General features: G+C 35.2%; 1 long non-coding RNA gene across 1 annotated transcript; it reads right to left on the minus strand.

Moving 5' to 3' along the window:
• Window positions 1–6,977: 6,977 nt before the first annotated feature.
• LOC103096397 (uncharacterized) lies at window positions 6,978–21,496 on the minus strand. Its single transcript, XR_001627111.2, has 4 exons — window positions 16,811–21,496; window positions 11,443–11,574; window positions 8,400–8,567; window positions 6,978–8,160 (listed from the first exon to the last, which is right to left on the minus strand). It is a non-coding gene; the product is annotated as an uncharacterized LOC103096397 (long non-coding RNA).
• Window positions 21,497–22,791: the final 1,295 nt, after the last annotated feature.

A 22,791-nucleotide genomic window follows, 5' to 3' on the forward strand; every position in this document is an offset into this window, starting at 1 on the left:
GTGTGTTCCTGAATTTGGGATCTGGGTCAGAGATACCATCAAAGGTGTTGTTGTTGGGTTTTTTTGCATTTTCTTTGTCCTTAAGAATTCCCAGAATTAACAGAATTTAGCTAATAAATGAAGGAGCAAAGATTCTTTTCCTGTGTACTTGTTCCCCATGATGTAAGAGGTAGATAGTTTGATGGACCACCTCTTTATTAGTTATCATCAATTAACAATGTCTTGGGTTGCTCAAGGGAGGGGCTGAATAATCTCAGTGTCAATCCAGATGGAAACAAAAGCTATGAATTAGAATTCCCCAAGATCTCTTCTCACTCCTCTTTGAGTCTATAATTTTAAATATAAGTCTAAGTCTAAATACAAATAAATAAATATTGGTGAGAAGTGGTATGGTAAGCACATTTAATCTATGGTTTTAAACTTGAGATGTTGAATTTTTTTCTCACAATTATTAACTATCACCAATGGAGAAGCTTGATCTCTTAGACCATAAGTGAGTTTAGCTGGGGAAGAACAATAAAGTAAAGTTGAAATTAGGCAAGAGATGATGAGGGAATAACAGTCAGGGAGTTCTATCAACCAGAGGATAGCAATAAAACACTGAATAAAAGGAGAATAAAAAGATGTGGGAAGGAACCCAACCCTGATGACTAATATTGTTGACCATCATTTTATTTAGAGTTGGCCCTTAGAATATACATTATAACCAATTTGTAAGACTGCATTTGCAAAATTGTCACAGGAAGATTTTGTTAACTGAAGTATAAAGCTGCAATTAAATTAAGATCATGGATTTAAAGCTGAAAGAAACCTTAGTGTTCATCTAGTAATTATGCAATTAAAGCAACTAGAATGCCTATATCCTTTGACCCAGAGATTCTACCTCTAGCCATACCCCAAGGAGGTCATTGAGAAGGAGAAAATCTCCATGTACACCGAAATGTTTATCACAGCAATTTTTTGTGACAATAAAGAATTGGAAACAAAATAGATGCCTATTGATTTGAGGAATGGCTAAACAAATTATGTTGCATAAGTATAGTTTAATATTAATGTGCTATAAGAATCAACAAATAAAATTAATACAAAAAATCATGAGATAAAAATATGCTGATACAAAATGAATTAAACAGACTACATTTATATATATAATAGGTATATATTCATATACTAGATGTAGTATATACATATACTAGATATAACATATATGCATATGTATTAATTACAATATTATAAATGGAAAATATAAACACAAAACATTTTTTATAATTGCAAAATTACAAAGATAAACATAGTCCAAAGAAGAGATATGAGAAGATGCCTCCCATTCCCTACTCCATTGCAAAGATTGGGGGAGGAGGGAAATTCAAAGGTATGGAAAATCACATATATGTCAGATTTTTTAAAAATGCAATGACTGGTTTTGCTGATTTTTTTCTGTTCTATTTTTTTCTTAAAAACAACAACAACAATGTTATATGGGATGCCTTTGAAGGAAGGGAGAAGAGGGCTATATAGAAGCAGCTAGATTGGAGCAGCTAAGTGACATAGTGCCAGGCCTTCAGTTAGGAAGAATCACCTTCCTGAGTTCAAATCTGGCCTCAGACATTATCTATATGATCCCGGACAAGTCACTTAATCTCTATTTGGTTTAATCTATTGGAGAAGAAAATAGCAAATCACTCTAGTATCTTTGTCAAGAATACCCCATGGAAAGTATGGTCCACAGGGTCACAAAAAAGTCAACAATGACTGAACAACAACAAAAACTATAAGAAATTTATTTTTAAAAAGAAGCTTTCTAATCTAATTCCTTCATTTTAAAGATAAAGAAATTGAGGTCTAGAGAGGCTGTATTATTCATCTAAAGTTATATTGGTAGCAAAGTGGCAGAGGTAGGATCAGTTTTTCTTTAAACGGAAAATGGATTATTTTGAATTTGAGGTGTCTATAAGGTTTTAGGGTTGATATCTAACCAGTGCATCAGACAAGTAGTGATCTTGGGGAAATACTAACATAAGTGTTTGGGTACAGAAAAAAACAAAACAAACTTTAAAACTAGGTAGATAGATAGATAGATAGATAGATAGATAGATAGATAGATAGATAGATAGACAGACAGACAGACTGATATACTCAACAGAGATAAGGAAGTTTCAGACTTCAATTAATACTGCATTGGAGAGTGACTTCATACCAAATTTGGCAAGAGGTGTGTGTGTGTGTGTGTGTGTGTGTGTGTGTGTGTGTGTGTGTGTGTAGGGCAAAGGATATGAGTCAAATGATTTAGATAGCCAATCACAGACACATGGCCTCACAGATGGGAGGTAGCCCACATTCAACCTAATTCATCAAACATTCATTAATCAACTACCATGTTCAAAACACTGTCCTTGGTGCTAGAGATACTAGACAAAGCAAAAGAGATTCCTGACCTTGAAAAGTCAGATTCTAAAAGGAAGAGGGCTTATATTGCTATCAATAAGTAAATAGGTTGCAATTGGAGAAAGAAGATTACAGATAATAATTAGAGGGAATTAAAAAATATTTCCTGCAGGAAGTGACATATAAAGTGAGTTGTAAAGAAAACTAAGGATTTCTTGAAAGAAGGTAAAGATCCCAAGAGCTGATGTTGAAGAGTAAAGAGGGATTGTATTTCAGGCATAGGGATAGCTTATACAAAATAATATAGGAGGGAGGGGATAGCTAAGTGGTTCAGTGGTTTGAGATCCAGGCCTAGAGATGAAAGGTCCTGGATTCATATCTGACCTCAGAGACTTCCTACTTGTATGACCCTGGATAAGTTATCTAACTCCCATTGCCTAGCTCTTACCTCTCTTCTGCCTTGGAACTAGAATTGATTCTAAGACAGAAAGTAAGAGTTTGAGTTTTTTAAAGAATATATGAGGGAAATAGAAAGCCAAGTTCAAAGAATAGCAATGGGCTGCATGGAGATTAGAGTTCTCGTCCAGACATTGTTTAAAAGATTATTTTGTTAGCGTTTTATTAAATCTCTAGAAATGGTTACAGCTATTTTACAAGTGATTCTGAAGTTACCTCACAAATAGTAATAGAGGTATCATTACATTTAGAACACTGGAATTGGCAAAAGTAATCTGAGGGTATTTTGCTTCACTTGCTTAGGAAACAGAATCAAAAACCCAATGTCCACTGTGGACACATAATTCAAACTTTCATCCCTACCATTCCCCCCAAAAGTGGGCTGTGTGCTACATTATTTAGACCTTAAATAACTTACCTTCTGACAAGGCAGCTGACTAACAGGAGTAAGAGATGGGTGATACAGCTTTTTGGCAAAAGGGTAGGAGGGAGTTCTGAGGAGTGAAAGGTTGCCATGTGCTGTGTCCAATCAATTTATAAAAGAAATCTCCTAGCAAAACCCCCAACCTCCATCAGAAGAGCCTGACTCCTTTGTTTTGGTTAGCTTCAATCTCAGTGCTAGGACCCAAACTAAAAATTTGTACTGGAAAATAGTAGAAAAATTGATTCTTTTGTTTTCTGTATGGCAAAGTGCACAATACAACTTTTACTCTGCTTGGCTGGTTTTCCACCCCACATGGTTTTCTATAAATCATGTAGATACAAAAGCAAGAGACTAAATAAATAATTAACCCATTAATTAATGTAGAAATCAAAGCTTACACTACTCATACATCAATCCCCATGCCAGGCAATGAGTACATTTCTAGACTATTTCCTCTATTTATCCAAATATGGATGCTTTGAAATCTGCCCTTTTTAAGCCTCAAAATTAGGGAAATATTCCAAATGTCTGGGAAAAAAGAAAGAAATATGAATAAGGATGGAAATGTCTACCCCCACCACACTAAATGTGACATGCCATTCTACCTGAGGCTATCACAGGTCCTTTAACTTAAACCAGTCAATAAACAGAGTAAACTAAAGATTAAAGAATTTTTTACAGCCTCGTCATAATGTGAAGATAAGAGCTTAATCTATTTATAAGGACTATAGGCCCCTTACCCAATTTGTAAAGACTATGGGATTTGGGGCCTTTGGGAATGAAAGGTAGATGCCACAAGAGACATCTTTGGATTGGTTGAGATTGAGTCACACCTCTGAGCCTAGGTAAAGAACAAAAAGCCACTTTAAAGTGAGAAAAATCTAGTGATAAAGGAACTCCAGCAAAATCCCTAGATGAGAACTGCTTAGGGGAAAGGAAAGAGTTTGTGCTTTATCCCATTATCCTTCCCTCTTTCCCAGCAACTGTTTGAGTGGGAGATCATGAGTCCCATGAAAAGGCCAATCACGACCAAAGTCTATAGCAGAGTATACTGGAGCTAATAGCAGTAGTTGCTGGAGTTCAGAGATAATCGAGCAGTAACCTTCAAAAGGACATATTAGTAACCCTGTAAGTATTTCATGGTCTGGAGATATTTCAGGTTGACAACTGGTAGCATTCCTGCACCTCCTCAAGAATCAGCACTGGTGGAAAAGTAGCCCAGTCCAGTAGGGCAGTGACTTGGTGCAGCAGCCAGTAAAACAGCCTAACTGATCAGCAGATTAGCCCAGCCTTTCAGCAAAGTGAGTGGTCCAATAGGAATGCTTCACCTTGAGAGACTACAACTCTTCTGAGCTGACTCATCTATCACTACCACCATGCCACACAATGAATTTCATGAAGACTCCATAAGGGAGAACATTACTTCCAAGGCCAGGGATATGTTGGTAGTACTTTGTCAAGTGTACTAGGTAAATGAGTCTTACTACAGTTATATTTTCAACTTCAGTCCATCACCACAGAGGTCTTTTGTGTGGAATCAGAGGTGTTCCTCTCATTTGCAGTGAATGTCTTATACTGTTCTTATTATACTTTCTGGGCAAATCCATTTTCTAAAAGGTAATCTGTCTGAATATCCATTGGAACTTCACTGGTGGGGTCTCATGAGTGAAAGTACTAGAAACCAGTGCTTGGGATCATTTCCTAGAATCCTGATCCTGCCTCACAAGACCTTCTCTCTATAACCTAGCTCCAAAATTTCCTTTTAGCAGTGACTCATTATAATCTGCTTTTCACATTTATTGCCAAATTGGATGACTTTCCATTCCCAATTCTGATCCTAGCCTCTTCAAGTGTCTTTTCTTAAGCCCACTGACTACTATGAACTCATTCCTTTGTTTCTCTTTTGAAGTCCTACTTCTCCTTTATCACAAAACTCAAGTGCCACTTTCTCCAGGAAGTCTTCCTTCTCGGATCCCATCCTCTGTCCAACTGAAAGTAGTCTATCCTTTCTCCAGTTTTTCATAGCACATTGCAAGGAGCTTTCCTTAGCCTTAGTTCTCTCCGTCTGTGTCTCTCTCTGTCTCTCTGTCTCTCTTTGTGTCCATCTGTCTGTTTCTCCCCCTCTCCTATAGTAATTTGCATACAAATGTTTTCCCCCAATTAGAACAAGGTCAATGCCATATTTATCTTTGTGTTATTAGTGTCTTACAAATCAAAGGTACTTAAATGTTACCTTAAATCAATAGAAGTAAATAATGCGAGTTTTATTTTTTAAGTCAGCGCATAATGTGCCTCATCTTATTTTTTAGAAGCCAATTCAGAACTTTGATTTATTAAAAATGTGGTAGTAGGGGTATGAAACACAACCTATAGTATCTGACTTTTTCAATAAGTTTGTTGAATATTTTTTTCCATTTAAAAAAATTTTTTGTTATAAGGATTTACTCTCTTGGAGGGTCAGTGGCAGGGTTACACTGATGTAGGACATATGAAAAGGCAGGCAGGAAGGAAATAAGCATTTATTAAACTCCTACTATGTGCCAGGCAGTAAATAGAGCATAGGCCTGGAATCATGAAGACCAGAGTTCAAATCTAATCTCAGATACTTACTGGCTGTGTGACTCTGAGCAAGTCCCTAGTTTCTTAATCTGTCACATGAGCTGGAGAAGAAAATGGCAAACTTTTCCAGTATCTTTGCCAAGAAAACCCCAAATGGTGTCACAAATTGTTGTACATGACTGAAATGAGTGAACAACAATATGCCATGCACTGGGCTAAGCACTTTACAAGTAATTCTCACAATAATCTTGAGAGGCATGTGCTATCATTATCCCCATCTTAAAGATGAGGAAACTGAGGCAATAGGAAATTTGTTCAGGATCACACAGCTAAGTATCTGAAGCCAGATTTGAATCAAGTAATTCTGATTCCAAGCCCAGTGCTCTATCTACTGTGCCACCCATCTGCCTTAAAACAAAATAATATCTATCATTAAAAATAGACAAAAACAAAGGAAAGTTTTAGCTTAAAAACAAATAATGAATTGGTTGCTTGAATTAAGGAAGATTTCTTCACATCACAATAGAATTCACTACCTGGGCTCCTTTAAATAATATTAATTTAACAAACTTACTTTTAAACTACTTGACTAAAAAGCTTTCAGGGAAAATCTTAAAGCTATAGTATTAAAAGCCACTGCCAATTTAAGTAACACTTTGCTGAAATTAACATTGCTCGAAGGGAAAGTAGGATTTGAATAAGAAAAAATTGTATTTCTCCATACATTTTTAGGAGTGCATTAGTGGTATAAAGTGAGGTACCCTTGTGCCACTGAGACACCCAGTTTGGACTACACAGTATCACTTGCCCTACTTCACAGAGGTATTTTAAGGAAAGTATTTTTAAAATCTGAACATGTTAGAGAAACGTGAGTTGTCATTGATTGAACAAATGTGTTGTTTATATTTTACAGAGGCGTATCTTCTGGACTTTTTACAAAGCTCAGCAGATGCTAAACACAGCAGCCCATATAATTAGGAGCTTATCTGGAGCCAAAATTGGTATTAACTCTTGCTGATTTCCCAAGGTAATTTATAATTCATTTTATATTCCTTACATATTCCACCACTCTCAGGCTTATCCATTCTACTTTTCTTTCCCACCAGACTGATTGAAAAAACTTAAATTTAACACTATGTATAAACACCATCAACAAAAGGTAATAGGGGAGGGAGATTTTATTTTTTTATTATGTTTACATTTTTTATCTTTATTTTATTCCAATAACAAATTTACACATAAATTTTCCAAAGTTATATGATTCATGGTGTCTCCCTTCTCCCTTCCCTCCTCACTCCCAGAGCTGACAAGCAATTCCATTGGGTTATATATATATATATATATATATAATAACTCAAAAAATAGGAAATATAATTTTAAAAGAATGTGTTAAATACTTACTATGTTGGTATGTAGATGTGTGTCTGTATTTTATTGTGTGTTTACATTAATTATACAAATAAACTGACCCTTAGTAATTATGCTGCCTCCTTAAATGATCATCTATAGAATATATGTGACAAAGATCATATATATAATAACTATATGCATATATAAACATATAAGCATATTTATATGCATTGTATGTGCACACATCCATTCATCTGTTGTTGGGGCAGCTAGGTGGCAAAGTGGATAGAGTGTTACATAACAATAACAACAATAACTTACTAAATTGCTTATCCCTGATTTCAAACAGCTGCTTAGGACAAAGTGATATACTTTCCAAATCCACAAACATTGAAGAGGTGCAAAGCAATCAGTCAGAAAATCTTTTACAAAGTTTCACCAAGATCAAGTGTCCAATTAGGAGTTCAACTTGTTTTAGCGATTCTACAATGGTGGTTTGGGTTCCATTATTTCAATCAAAGAAGCATATTATTGTTCGATATTGTAAAACATGCTTAGATTTTTTAAAAAGAATAATTCCATTTTATGATTTGAATTTGCTAGATCTCTTAATGCATTCCAAAGCAGAGTGTCAATGTAGATGAATCCATCATTACACGAGAGACATTTCATAGTTTAGTTTCTTTTCAAGCCAAACCAATCAAATAATGGTACTCTGTGGTTATAGGTTATTTTACACTTTGTGAAAGCACCAGATGTGAAGAGTAAATACAATGGAATGAACAACAATGGTTGTGAAAAAAAAAGGAGAATGCAGAATATGTTCACATTCATTCTCCAACAGTAGATTTCTCCAATGGATCTTCAGAGTCATTTTGCTTTGAAGCTGGTAGAGACAATAATGTTTTGGTTCTCAGCAAGGATTTTTTTTTAAGAATTCTTGAAAAAAATGGAAGCATCCAATAACAAGTCTTGGGCCTCAAGTGCTACAGCCATAGAGAGGAATAAAAGCCTTAGTTCATATTTTAAAATAATAGGAAAAATCAAATTGAAATATGTAGACAAATATTCTTAGAGATAAGCATGCAAGAAGAAAAATAAACAAAGAGGAAAAGCAACAACTGGTTGAGAAAAAGGAAAATGGTGAGAAAAGGTAAAGTTTCTCGGAGGACCAAGCAGAACCTCTTTTTATACATATCATAAAATAGGGACTCCAATTACTTACCTCTCTTCACTGTCTATTGAGTTACAAATCTGTAAAGCTTGCCACCACAGTCCATGAAGAGATATGAACGGGGAGACAGGCAAGATGCCAAGTGATTCTGATTATAGGTTTCCAGTGGTCCAGCACAAAGATGGAGATAAACTAAGTTTCCAAGCAAAATTGTGAAGTCTGGAAAGCAAAGTAAGACCTCAGTTATCTGAGATCTATAATGAATCCATAATTCTGGATAAGTGCATAACTGCTGAAGTTTAACCTTTTAGATGACCGGATTTTCTTCCAGAAGATTTTAGAGAAGGAAATTGCCTTTACTACTATTTATAACAATCCTTTCATTTTACTTTTGAGAAAACTGAGCCCCAAAGAAGGTTGACTTAGTCAATTTGAGGTCATACTAAATTAGTGGTGGAGTAGAGACTATAATCTAGAGTTTTGAACTCCTACTCCAGGAATCTTTCTACTATGCAACACTGAATTAAAGGCTAAAGTAACATTTTCCCAAATGGTTTCCCAACTCTTCAGAAAACCATTATTCCTATTACTACCAATTCCCTTTTAATTTGTCAAAAGCAAGAATATCTGGGATTTCCTAATCAAAAATGCAAGAATTCACAGAAAGTTTGTGTCTGCCTTTTGATTTTATTTGCAATGAGCTTGTTTATGAGGAATGAAGATTCCCTTATCATTCCAAGAATTTGTATTTAGGTTTTCAGTGGAAGGTTTACCCTGGAGCTCGTGAGTTCTTGACCCTTATAACACTTAATACAAAGTCATTTTCTCCATGCTCTTCTTTTTTTCTAAATCCTTATCTTCCATCTTAGAATCATTACTAAATATTGGATCCAAAGCAGAAGAGTGGTAAGCGCTAGGCAATTGGAGTAAGTGACTAGCCCAGAGTCACACGAAGAAGACATGTCTAAGACCAGATCCTATGCTCTTCTTAAATTGGATTTTGAATTTTTTAAAGACAGAATTACTGGCAATATTGACACTAAAATTGCATCTCTAAAAATGTAATAAGAATCGAAGGCCAGTTATCCTTCATCTCCAAGTGGTTTTGCTACCCAAAATCCTTTTCCCATTCAACAAAAATAATTAGGTTCTGAGTCTGTTCACCCATGTTTGTATGATCCCCATCTCACTAAGGAGGAGGGTTAGAGAAATTCTGGGCTCTTTGTGGTCCTCTGAGGGTCTCAGCATTCTTAGTACTGTTGTTACTATGGATTTTCCAAAGCAATCTAGCTTTGAGCCTCTACCTGTTGACAAAACTCTGCCTTTTGCCTGAATTTGCTGTGTCACATTAATCCCTGATATGACCTTGGAATACTGAAATCAGCTTCCCACAAATATAGCTAGAAATACTTACATTCAGGGTGCAGAATAGCTGCTGTCAGCAGTGTCCTAGATTAACTTTTACCACCTCAGAACTGATTATTAAATTTTCAGTGTGGGCATTTATACCTTGGAAATGAACAAATACTACAAATCAGAGCTCAATTTTTTTAAATTTTTGTTGACTAGGGGCAGCTGGGTAACTCAGTGGATTGAGAGCCAGGCCTAGAGATGGGAGGTCCTAAGTTCAAATCTGACCTCAAACACTTCCTAGCTGTGTGTCCCTGGGCAGGTCACTTGACCCCCATTGCCTAGCCCTTACCACTCTTCTGCCTTGGAGCCAATACACTGTATTGATTCCAAGATGGAAGGTAAGGGTTTAAAAAAAAATTGTTGATTATCTAAAGTGATAGAGAACTTGTGTGCTCTGTGAACATTTTTATTTATTTATTTTCAGAGATATGGGTTGTTAAACATTTACCAACACACTTCTCTCTTCTATGATACGTCAGGCTTGTTGCTCATGTATATACATACCTTATGTATACACATTCCTTTATAAGCCACACATAGAACCTTCTTATGCTATATGGCAGGCTCTTCTCTCCTCCCCTCATACAGTATTGTTTGATCACTTGAACACTAGCCCTCATCTTTTTGTTTAGTGGCAGATCTGCTTTCCATGTCACAGCTCTAATTGCTGTCATTGTCATAGCTAATCCTTGTTGCTTCCTTCCTATGAATTGACAAATCATAGAACATGGATAATAGTTCTGGAATCTTTGATTCTTCCCAGATGAAATTTTGTTGTTTATCTCTAAGTGCTTGAAACTCTTTTCTTTACTGCTAAAGAATTTTTTTTTTCCTTCATGCTACTTCTAAATCTCGAGGCATAAGGATTCCAGAAGACTGGCTTGAGTAAATGTCTTTGGCACCTCTTGTCTCCATTCTTACTCTTGTTCTTATTCATTCTTCAGAGTTTTTAGATCCCTACCACAGTAGTTCTTAGCCTGGGGTCTGCAGATCAATTTCATGAAGTCTATGACCTTGGGTGGGGAAAATTACATTTTTAAATAAGATTTATTTTGTTTGTAATTCTAGCTATTATATTTTATGTGTTTAAAAACATTTCCTGAGAAGGTTTTCACCAGACTTCCATGAAGTTTGATCTATGATACACAAAACATTAAAATCCTCTGTAAAGTCAATCCAAAAAGGAAAGACTGATATTCTTTATATTTTTCTGAAACTCGTTCACAAAACCTATTAACTTATCCTGGGTATTTGAATTTTTAACTCTTTTCTATCACATTACCAACATGATAAGCTTTATCTCCTTAAGAAAAAAAGGACTTCAGACAATAGCCAGCATATGGCAAAGATTCTGTTTTGTTTTGTTCTGGTTTTGAGACAAGGAAGAATAGAAGAAACCTTCTTTTGACTGAAAATTGTACAATGTTTTAAGGTAGCTTAAAAAAAATGTGTCATTTCATTGTTTTAGGGTCCCTAGGAGAGGTTTGTTAGAAGGAATAAGAGGGTGCCCAGGCTAGTATCCTGGGCTCTCTCCTCCTCAGTCAGCCTCCTCAAGATTCTTGTATAATAATAGCTACCATTTATATAGTGCTAACTATGTTCCAGGAACTATGCCAAGCACTTTATTATTATTATTTCATTTTATATTGGATTCCAAAGAACATTCTCCCCATACTCTCACCAATCTTCTATGCCACCAAAACTAGGTTGTTCCCCCTTCCACCAGCACCCCACGATGGTGATGATGTTGTCATGTGCCCTCAATTCACAGCTTCAGAGCTCAGAATTTAGGCTGCTTTACCCATCCAGGCACCTAGAGTGGGACAAGGAGAAACTAGTTAAGGACTCCCTCAAGTGGAGAAGTAAAGATCAGTAAAGACTAAAGAATAGGACTTTGGATGGGGGTGCAGTGAATGAGGTGCTAAGTGAGGCAGAACACAGAAAACCTTAGCCCTTGGACACAGACAGAATAACAGCCGGCATCAACAAGGTGTTTTATCAACAAAGTATTTCATATACATTTTGTCACCTGGACATAATAACAATCCTAGGAGCAACTGGGGAGTCCCTGAGAGTTTAATCATCTTAAATTAGATTATTTATTTGTGAAGTATCGGAGGCAAGACTCTAATCTAGATGTCTCTTGATTCTAGGTTTGGTTCTCTTCTCACTTCACCTCAACTCCTAGGAACAAGGGCCCCTCAGATAACTGGAGAATAAGATTACAGATTTTTGATGTGTCTGTTGAGGTTGGAAGATTGTATAACTCTGTGGTGATGATTTTGCAGGAAAAAGAGGGAGGAAGGAATACATAGGGATAATGGAGGTGGAGGGAAGGATGATAGAAGAGAAGAAGTGATGGCATAATGAAAAGATGTCAACATTCAAGATAATCATAGATACAAACTAAAAATATGGATAAAAAGAGGTTATTCTATTCATATAAAAGTTACACTAATTAAAAGTTATTGATTTAGACTGTTTACTAAATTACTATTATTATATAATGATACAAAGCATTCTTCTAGGCACTGTGGGAAAAGAAATGATATGTATATTGTTGTTCTTTATCCTTGATTTTCTTTTTTTTAAACCCTTACCATTGTGCACAGTAATAGCAATATTGTAATGATAACTGTGAAAGACTTGGATACTCTGATCAATACAATGATCCAATTTAATTCATAATGAAAAAATGCTATCCATCTTCAGACAGAGAAATGATGAATTTTGAGTGCAAATTGAAGTATAATTTTCTAACTTTATTTTTCTTGCTTTTTAAAAAACATGGCTAATATGGAAAATTTTTGCATGATATCACATGTATAATTGATACCATATTACTTTCCTTATTAGTGAGTGGGAGAAGGAATAGAAGGCAGGGAGAAAATTTGGAACTGAAATTTTAAAAAGAAAAGAATATTAAAAAATAAATTTTTAAAATTAAAAAAGGGAAATCATGATGTCAGGCATAAACAAAGAAGGGGCCTAACTAATCAAATACCTTGTTTATCATCTGTAAATATTGCAAACTATTCTATATTTCTTGGTTCTTTTTCCATGAAAGACAGAAACCTAGGAAAGCTACGTTTAGAAGTCTTTAAAGATATCACTTGTGGGGGTAGGAGAAAGTAAAAAGTCCCATTTGTCCCCAATAAAAAGAAAGAAAATTTTAATTATCAGAAATCACTCCAAAATGGACCAAGAGAGGATTTATCCTGCTGCTGTAAAGACTAGGTACTCAGAAAAGCAGGTCACTCCTAACCACAGGCATCTTAGCACCACTATGAGAGATCCCCGTTAGGCCAAACAAAGCTCTGTTCAAGGCAGCAGATAACATCAAGAAAGCAGGCATGCATGCAGAGTCTAAGGCAATATGAGAGTAAAATAAATTGGTTTGGGGGAATTAAATTAAATCTTGGATCCCATTAGAAAAGATAAATCATTAAAGAGAAAAGAGGTTTAACTGCATTTTTGCAGACACAATACTTGGATTTGTGTTCATCTATATCTAGTGCTTAATTTTTCTATTAAAAAAAATTCACATTGGAGAAATTATTTTTCTTCATTCTTTTCCTCTACTAAATAAAATCCTACTCTGATGGAAGTGACCTTGAGTTCTCCAAGGATGTGCTCCCAAAACACAAACTCTGCCAAGCTGGAAAGGTTTCAAGTATCAACCCAATAATAGACTATAGAGCTACTGTTGGAAGAACAGCCCAGTTAAATTACGGCTAGCCACGGGCTGATGAATTCTTTGCCTACAGTTAACTCTCAAAGACATCTATTATGTTATAGAGGGGTTGCAACCTGCAACAATAAAGGAAGTACCCAGACCAACAAAATAATAAATCCTTGAAGTATTGTAATAATATCATCAGGATGATATATACAAATTGTGTTTCCTTGAAACTATCATTCTTTTTAAAATTTGATTACTGTAAGCAGGCCAGCATGAACTTCATTCACCTTTTCGATTTACTACATTTGATTTAAATAGGCAGCTAATCCTTTAAAAAGAAAAATATGATGTATCCCACCATCAGAATTAAATTGGGATACCACAAATGTATAGACGCAAAAGCAGAAGAGAAGCAATCCTTGAATTCAAGGAGCTTAAATTTTAATCATCTAAAGCTCAAGTCAATAGCTCTGTTTTAAGTAAATACAACCATTGTCATCATCATTTTACTTTTATTTATCAGGCTTTTTTTTTCATCCACTATGGACTGGTACTCCTATCAACAAACAATTGATATATACTGACAAACTAGTAAAATGTTACATATTTACTGAAGTATTGTGCATCTCAACCATGAAGCAAACACCAAGCATAAAAATAAGAAGAAATACATTTTCACAAATTCAGACAATTATCTTTTTGTTTTTAACTTTGTTACAAAATGTCTCCCCAGCTACCTCTCTTCCTTTTAGTCCCCACCAATCACGTTTCTTTATTTTGGCAGTGAACATAAAAAATCAGCAATTAGAGTTCCATGACATGACAATGTGTTGTACTTTCTTTGTTTTGACTTTCGTCTAGTTTTACCTAGTCAGTTCGAGCTTTACATTGTTTACTATTATGAGTCATATGTTACCCCACTTTTTGTTTTCCAACTTTCTGCTGATTTTTTCAGTGTGTCATCCATCTGAGATTTTATTGTTATTTTTTAAAATTAGGATGATAAAGAATATTTGGTAGGATTGTATTTCACAAAATACATTGTCCCTAAATGAAAGGTGTTTCTAACCTCATGACACAAAGCAGTGTTCCACTGCAGCAACTATTATATTTATTTGGGAATTATAGAGGCCATTTTTCTTACTTTGTTTTTAGAGAGGTCAGTCTCTGCTTCCTATATCTCAAGCAGTAGGCAGCATATTAGTAGTCACACAATTTACCCAAAAGTCCAGAGAATACAAGAGTCCAATATGCTTACTGTTTGTTGATTATATTTTTGACTAAATTTTAACAATATTTTCCAAAGTGTACATAAAAACAATTTTTAATATTAAGTTTTTATAAAATTTGAATTCCAAATTCTCTCTATCCCTTCCTCTCTTCCTCCCTCAATGCAAAGGCAAGAAATTTGACACAGAGGTTATACATGTGCAGTGTTCATTTATTTTTAAGCATTTGACTATAAAGAACAAAACTCAGCCCTAAAGGCATCAAGAACAAGAAGACACCTTGACATATATGCTAAGATTACATAATATTCCTTAAAAGTTGTAGCAATGAAGAATTTATTCAACTATACTCTGATTATTAATATCAAATGGAGATGCAAAGTGAGCTGAGCAGAACCAGAAGAACATTATACACAGTAACAATAACTATAACAATAATCACCTATCAAGGACATAGAGACTCTGATTTAACAATGATATGCATAACTTCCAAAGGACTTATGATTTTTAAAAAATGTTATCAACCTAAAAAGCATATTTTCTCTTTTTTCTTTTTTTTGGTAACATTTCCAATATGGTACTATATTTTGCATGACTTCCCATGTTTAGTGTCCATCATATTGTTTATCTTCTCAATGGGGTGGAGAGGGGCTGGAGGAAGGGAGAGAATTTGGAACTGAAAATTTAAAAAGATGAAAGAACAGATAGATAAATTTAAAAATTTAACTAAGAGAAAATAAATCAGGGAAACATGCTCATCTGAGGTGTTTGCTACAGTCTAGCACAGAGTCATAGGACATTATATTGATTGCATAAAACCCTAAAACATTGGAGAAATTCCTAAATGAGATGCAAAATCATTCAAATGAGTAGCACAATTGTTCACACAGGAAAAAATCAAACAGAAAAAGAAGGTGTCTTGTCAGACTATTAAATGCAGTTTGATGGGATGCCAATAGAGTTGGTCTATCAGAACCATCATTGCAATATTATAGATAGACAGCAAATTGGATCAAAAACTGAATAAGAGGAAGATTGGGTTGCATTTAATAAATTTCCCAGGGATTTTAATGATCTAAGAGTCCTAGGGGAGGAAAAAATCTTATTTCTTAAAATGCCAACAAAAAGAGAATAAAGCCACATCTCCCATCTCCAAAAATGAAGCCCACAGTGCTTTGCATATAATAAGTGCTCATTGTAGTTGATGGTGATGAGGATACCACCCATTATTAGTGAGATCTCTATGGATATTAAATTTTTCTATTTTCTAGTTAAAATCTTAATGAAATATTAAAAGGCAAATATTGAATAGTAAGGAGTCCAAGTATAGGTATATGTCTTTTTTTTTAAACCCTTACCTTCAGGGACAGCAGAGTTATTAAGAGATAAGGCAATGGGGGGTTGTGACTTGTCCAGGGTCACATAGCTTGGAAGTATCAGAGGTCAGATTTGAACCTAGACCATTCCATCTCTAGATCTGGTTCTCAATCTGCTGAGCCATCTAGCTGCTCTCTATATCTATAATAGTAACACATATCAATGAGCAACATTAATTATACCTCAGAGCCAAAATATCATATGGCTAGTTATGGGCTTAAAGATTCATCCTTGATATTCTGCAAGAACTTCCCACCAATGTCTGGTGCTACAATCAGTCAGAGGAAACACCAACAAATATCTTTCTCAAAAGTTCTAGAATTAGGACTATATTATTCCTAAAGCCCAAATTAGCAGCTACTGTCATAATAATATATCATTGTGTCAACACCTTTGCCTTTACCCTTTTCTCAAATTAATGTTATTAAAAAGATTTCTGAGAATGGAAGAAGTAAAGTCAAAATCAACAATTTCTAAAATCTTGCTCAGTGGCTGAAAGAATATTTTGGAAGAACACCAGACTTGGGCCTAAAAGAACTAGATATTTAAGACTGGGTTCTAACAACTGCATGACCTTGAACAAGTCACTTAAAAAGGATGCCATGCAATACAGACAAAAATTCTGCTGAATTTGAAGTGAGAAGACCTGAGTTTGAATTCCAGCTCGGCCACTTTCTAGCTATTTGACCTTTGGTAAGTTACTTATCCTTTCTACATCTCAGTTTTCTCATTCATAAAATGAAGTATTTGGAGTAAATTACCTTTTAGTTCTGTTCTTAATTCTAATCACTCTAAGTCTCAGTTCTCTCATCTGTAAAAAAATAACAATAATATAAGTGAGAGGGGGCTCTTTTGAGAATCAAATAAGATAGTATGAAAAGTGCTTCATAACAATCAAGTGCTATAATACTATTAAATAATTTTATTCTGAGTATATTGGAACCACTAAATGTCCCCATGCCTCATGGCAATGTGGAGGTAACTGGGTTTTTTTAAGTCTTTGCTCACAAAATGCAAATTTTGATAGGACTAACTAGGTTGGAGAAATTCCCAATATAAACCTAGAGATAGACTGGATCCTTCATCTAAAAACCAGTAGAGATAAATTCAGATAAGCTCAGAAACTGAAGATTTGCTAGGAGAGAAGAGATTTTTTTTTTTTTTGGCCACAGCAACTCATTAAGCCATCTACTTAAATTTGAAGTTTTGGGGATCTGCAACAATGGAGAGGTTGCCCTCATCTTTGAAAGCATAGACTAATAAAATATTGTAGTAAGTTTCCAATTAAAATTACTCCAAAAGGATGCATTAACCAAACACAAACAAAAGTGGCCCCACTTTCAGAACAAGTCTGACGAGTTTTCTCTGGCTTCCACAATCCTATGTCCAGTTTTCTATTTCTTGGAGGAATCCAAATTCATCTGTGAATGAGCTGAACATATTAAACTCTTCTAAACAGGGCCTGTTTCTACTGTGTTTCCCCTAGTCAGGACACAAAAGATGGCAGATTGATTCATGTGTAAATTACAAAATTCTGACCATGCCACGTAGAGAAGCATAAAATTTAATTAGAAGGGATCTTAGAAGTCATTTAATCTCTTTATAGATGAAGAAACTGAAGCCCAGAAACATTATGAGTTACCCAAAGTCAACAGGTAATAAATAGCAGTCAGAATTCAAACACAGGTTCTCTGATGCTTAATCCATTATACCATGTGAAAAAGACAGTTTTAATATGGAAATTAAAATGTCTTAACTCCCAGAAATGAGAAGGAATATGCATATCAAATTGGGAGTTAGTATATATGAAAATTATAAAGAACTGCAATTCTTGAGATGAATTATGTACCATATGTTAAATGTAATGAAATATGTGTTAATTATTATTTGTTTTATATGTTTTTATTTAAAATTTAAAAAAAATAAATTCATAGTGATTCTTTTGTAGGTATTTTTTCACATATACCAAAAGGAAATGTGCCAGTTGTAAAAGCTATATTTTAGAAAGTTATCCCTTTTTTCTTCCTTTGGCTTTTTTTTTTTTTTGGCCAATTCCCTCCAGAGATTACCATACTTAGTTCCCTACTGGGAGATATTCTTCTCTGTACACTTCAGTCTATTGTCCATACGGTGGCACTGTGACATACCACAAATCCAGAGGGAATTAAAAGTGAAAAAAAACAAATGAAGAAAACCCAATCTTTCTGTTACACTATGCAATTATATGAGGAAATAAATAGAGTTTTTCATCTCCCTGGGAGGCTGACAGATTTTGCTTTACTATGGCCAATTCCCACATACTGTTCAAGACAAGAAAATTGGGCTTGATCAAAGAGTTAAATTGTATTGCATTTCTGCTTTCTCTAAAGATTTTTTAATGGCTTCTGATGGGCTAAGAGTCAGAATGGAATGTCAGACAGAGAATTTGCCTCAGAGATAGGAAGATATTCCTTCATATCCTATATCTGAACTACTAGCTTTGAATTCTGTTCAAAATGTTATGCTTTATCAATAAATGATAGATCTAATCTCTATCCTATCTAACAGATTCATGAGATTTTGATTGATTTGGATGTGATCTTATTCAGGTTCTTGTCCAACCTCTTATCCAATATAAGAATCCAAACCACTATATTCAGACAAGTTATAAACAGGCTAAATGGGAGATAATTAACAGAGAAAGGGCATTCACATTAAAAGGTTTTGGAAAAGGCTTTGTCTAGAAGGTTAGATTTTAACTGATCCTTGAAGGAAACCAGGGAAGCCAGGAGATGAGAAGGGAGAGCATTCCAGGCATGGAGGACAGTCAGTGACAATGTCCAGATTTGGGAGATGGAGTGTCCTCTGAGGCAAGCAGAAAAAAAAAAGCCAGTATTACTGGCTTGCAGAGTAAAGGGAGGTAGAGAATAAGTAGAAGGCAGAATAAAGTGGAAGAAAACTAGAAACGTGGAAAAAGGATGTGTTATAAAGGACTTTGAATATCAAAGAGAAAACTTTCCATTTGATCCTAGAAGTGATAGACATTTGAGTGTAAGGAGGGAGTGGGAGCATGTGGTCAGACCTGTGCTTTAGGAATATCATTTAGGCAGCTGGGTTAAAAATAGACTGGAATTGGGAGAGATTTGTTGTCAGGGAATTCAATAGTTTAGGCATGAAATGATGTGGCCTCCACCATAATTGTGGAAATGTCGGTGAAGAGAGGGGAGCAAATGTGAGAGATATTTTCAAGGTAAAAATCAACTTAGCAACAAATTGAATAAGGGAGTTAAGAGAGAGTGAGAAGTCAAGGATGGCATCTGAATTGAGAGCCTGGGGGATTAGAGAACAATGGTACCCACAAAAGTAATAGGAATATTAAGAAGAGAGGAGGGTTTGGGGGAAAACATTGTGAATACAGTTTTGGACAAGTTGAGTTTGAGATGTCTACAGGATATACCATTTATCAAGATAAGATGAAAATGGATATATGATCTAGACATAAAGGGAATTATCATAAGCAAATTAGAGCAGGGACCATAATGCCAATCAAATTTATGGATAGAAGCAGAATTTATGAAAAAAACAAGAAATAGAGAAGTGTGAGATATAAAATGGATAAAGGGAAAGGAAAGTAGAAGCATCTTTTGCAGGTGGCCTCCTCGAGTAGTTGAGCCACAAAATGGAGAACAGATGTGATAGTGATAACTAGCAGAGAGATGCATGGGCCAAGAGAGGGAGCTTCTTTTTGAGGATGGGTATGTTTGTAGGCAGTCATGAGAGAGAGAGACTGAAAATAAGTGAGAAAGGATTAAAGGATAAGATAATAAAGGAGGAAATTTTTTGGAGGAGACAGAATGAGATAAGGTAAATTTTTTAAAAGAATTATTAACATAATTGATTAATTTAACAGATACCATATGATAAATGCTCCCATTGAGGGCATATTTAGTGTCTTTCCCAGAGCACAGTTTGTCTTGCTTGTGCTAGGGGGAAAAATAGTTGGTGTCACCTTTCCAAAGGTCATAGGGAATCTTTTCATATGACACACTAGACCTAGAAATTTCAAGGGAAGTCCATTCCTTTTACACTGCTTTCAGTTGTTGAATAAAAAAAGAATACTGACATTGTCAGGGAGAAAAAACAGCACAGACTCTCTGCTGGTTCCCAGCTACTTTACCAGCTCTGTTTTTCTGTCTTACCAGCAGGAAGCATTAGAAACTCAGCTATTAAAGCTGAGGAAAGATATGAAAACAATTTGGGGGGGGAGGCAGACTAAAATGAGCCTAGAGGGATATGATATCCATTGTTTCCCCCTCTTTTCGATTAGGCAAGATGATACTAGAAATAAACAGCTTTCTTATCTGTTCCAATCATCATTGAAAGTAAAATATTTCTTTCAATGGCTGGCTAATGGATTATTCAGTTTAGCATTTGTCAAATATGTAGACAGAGTTCAAAAGAGAGGCAGTGTTCAAGCTTCCCACTCACCCACCTGCTCTACCTGGGGACTTTGGTACTGAGGTAAAACATCCCAGCTAAGCAGAAACCACTGAACAGTTACAATTATGGAGAATTTTTGAGATAGTTTCCTCACGCTAGCAAATTTCTATTAAGAATCATGATGAGACTAGCAGTTAACATTTTACATATGATCTCAGTAATTGTTTATTGGTGTTTTCTCATATTGCATTAAAGTATGCTTCCAGCAATATGGATATCTCTTTGATGGAAAGATTGAAATATAGCTTTGAATAATATGTTGTCTTACTATATATAGTATTCCCTTATTGATCTGAATTCGTTTGCTCTTAATTGGCTGACACAATTGTTCTCTTCCACAAAATGCTAGAACTATATACTTTCTTCAGAAAATGAATTACATTCTTGAGCACTAAGACTATTCCTGCTTGAGACTGAATTTTAGAAGTAAAGAAGAGAATAAAGAAACCACCTGCTTAAAGATTCTTGTTATTTCCTTCTGATGGTCCTGGGACACAAAGAGTCTGTCCAAATGAGAGACAAGTGGAGAAAAGTAAAAGAAAATCCCTAAGGGAAACTATCTCTATAGATTAGAGAGAATTTGGGAGGTATCAAACTGCTAACTCAATCAACCTGGAAGGACAATCATACTTGAGATACTTATATGAGCCAGTCTGGAGAGGGAGATTGGTATATTCAACTGGTGACCCATTCTACGGTTACATATTCTCAAGAAAAGATGGGATATCCTATCATCACTCTCAAGAAAGAGCTTAGAAGTCATACCTCAATGGAGATCACTAACCCTCTTTGTAGCTGAACTAGTGCACATCCAACATGACCAAACTTCAAAGTATAAAGCATCAGAAAGTCATCAAATATCATTTGGCAATGATTAAATAAAATAATAAAGCTGGGCTCTCTGTGGTACTTGCATGTAATTACTACTATTAAAGAGGCTGAGGATAGTGGTTCTCTCAAGGTCAGGAGTTCAGAGGAGCCTTACTAATTTTTGCACCAAAATGGCAAGTTTCTGGTAAATCAGGGGGCCACCACAGACTAAGTATGTTAAAGCTTCTATGCTAAGCAGAGGTGAGATCAATCTCAGCAGTCCCATGAGTGGCCACTGAACTTTCTACCCGAGTGAGATAAGGAGGTTCAGTCAAAATAAAATAAAATTATCTGATATAAAATAGTATATTAAAATAAAATATGGAGATAAATTGACTTAAGAAATCAGGCTGCAAAAGCCACACAACACAGTAATTTAGTATTCCATAAACCCAAGAATATAAATTACTTGCTAAAAGCTCTATTTAACAAGAATTGCTGGGACAATTTGAAAGCAGTTTGGCAGACATCAGACTCAGCCCAATATGTTCCAAATGGGTATGAATATAATGTAAAAGGTGACAATTTTTTTAAAAAGCTAAAGGCCAGTAGGGAAAATACAGTAGGTTTTCAATCTGTGCTCTAGAGAAAATCTCATAATTAAACAAAGGATAAAAGTCACAAAGGTAAAATAGGTCATTTTGATTATGTAAAAAATAATTTTGAGAAGAACTAAGAACCACTTCCCCATATATGTGATAAAGGAATTTGAGTTGTTTTCTCAAGTTGAAACACAAATGATCTGAAACCATATGAAAAAAAAAATATTCCCAATCACTAATAATAAGAGAAGTGCAATTTAAAACAGCTTTGAGGTTTTGCTTCATACCCACCAAATGGTGAAGATGACAAAGTGCAATCAGTGTTGGAAAGAATATTAGAAGGAAAGTATACCAGTACATTGTTGGTGATGTGAATTGGTCCAACCATGCTAGAAAACAATTTTATGCTAGAAAAGATATTAAACTCAATCAATTAGCATTATTAAGTGCCTACTATGTTCTAGGCACTCAGCTAAGTGCTGGGGATACAAAAAGAAGTAAAAGAGTCCCTGACCCTAAGTAATTTACAATCTAATAGGAGAGGGGAGAATAATATCAGAACAAATATATAGAAAGTAAGCTAAATACAGGATAAATCAGAGATATTTAACAGAGGGAAGGCAATTAAGAAGTTTTGGGAAAGGCTTCCTGTAGAAGGTGGAATTTTAAGCCAAGTAGGTTAGTAGTTGAGTAGAGAGACATGAAGGATACCCAGAGAGAATGTCCAGAGCCAAAAGATGGTATCTTATTTGCAGAACATCCAGGAGACCAGTGTCACTGGATCAAAGAATATATGTTAGGGAATAAAATTTAAGTGGATCAGGTTGATGGCTCAGTGGACAGAGCAATGG

This window comes from Monodelphis domestica, chromosome 2 (assembly GCF_027887165.1).
Source record: "Monodelphis domestica isolate mMonDom1 chromosome 2, mMonDom1.pri, whole genome shotgun sequence".
In the NCBI taxonomy this organism is placed as follows: Eukaryota; Metazoa; Chordata; class Mammalia; order Didelphimorphia; family Didelphidae; genus Monodelphis; species Monodelphis domestica.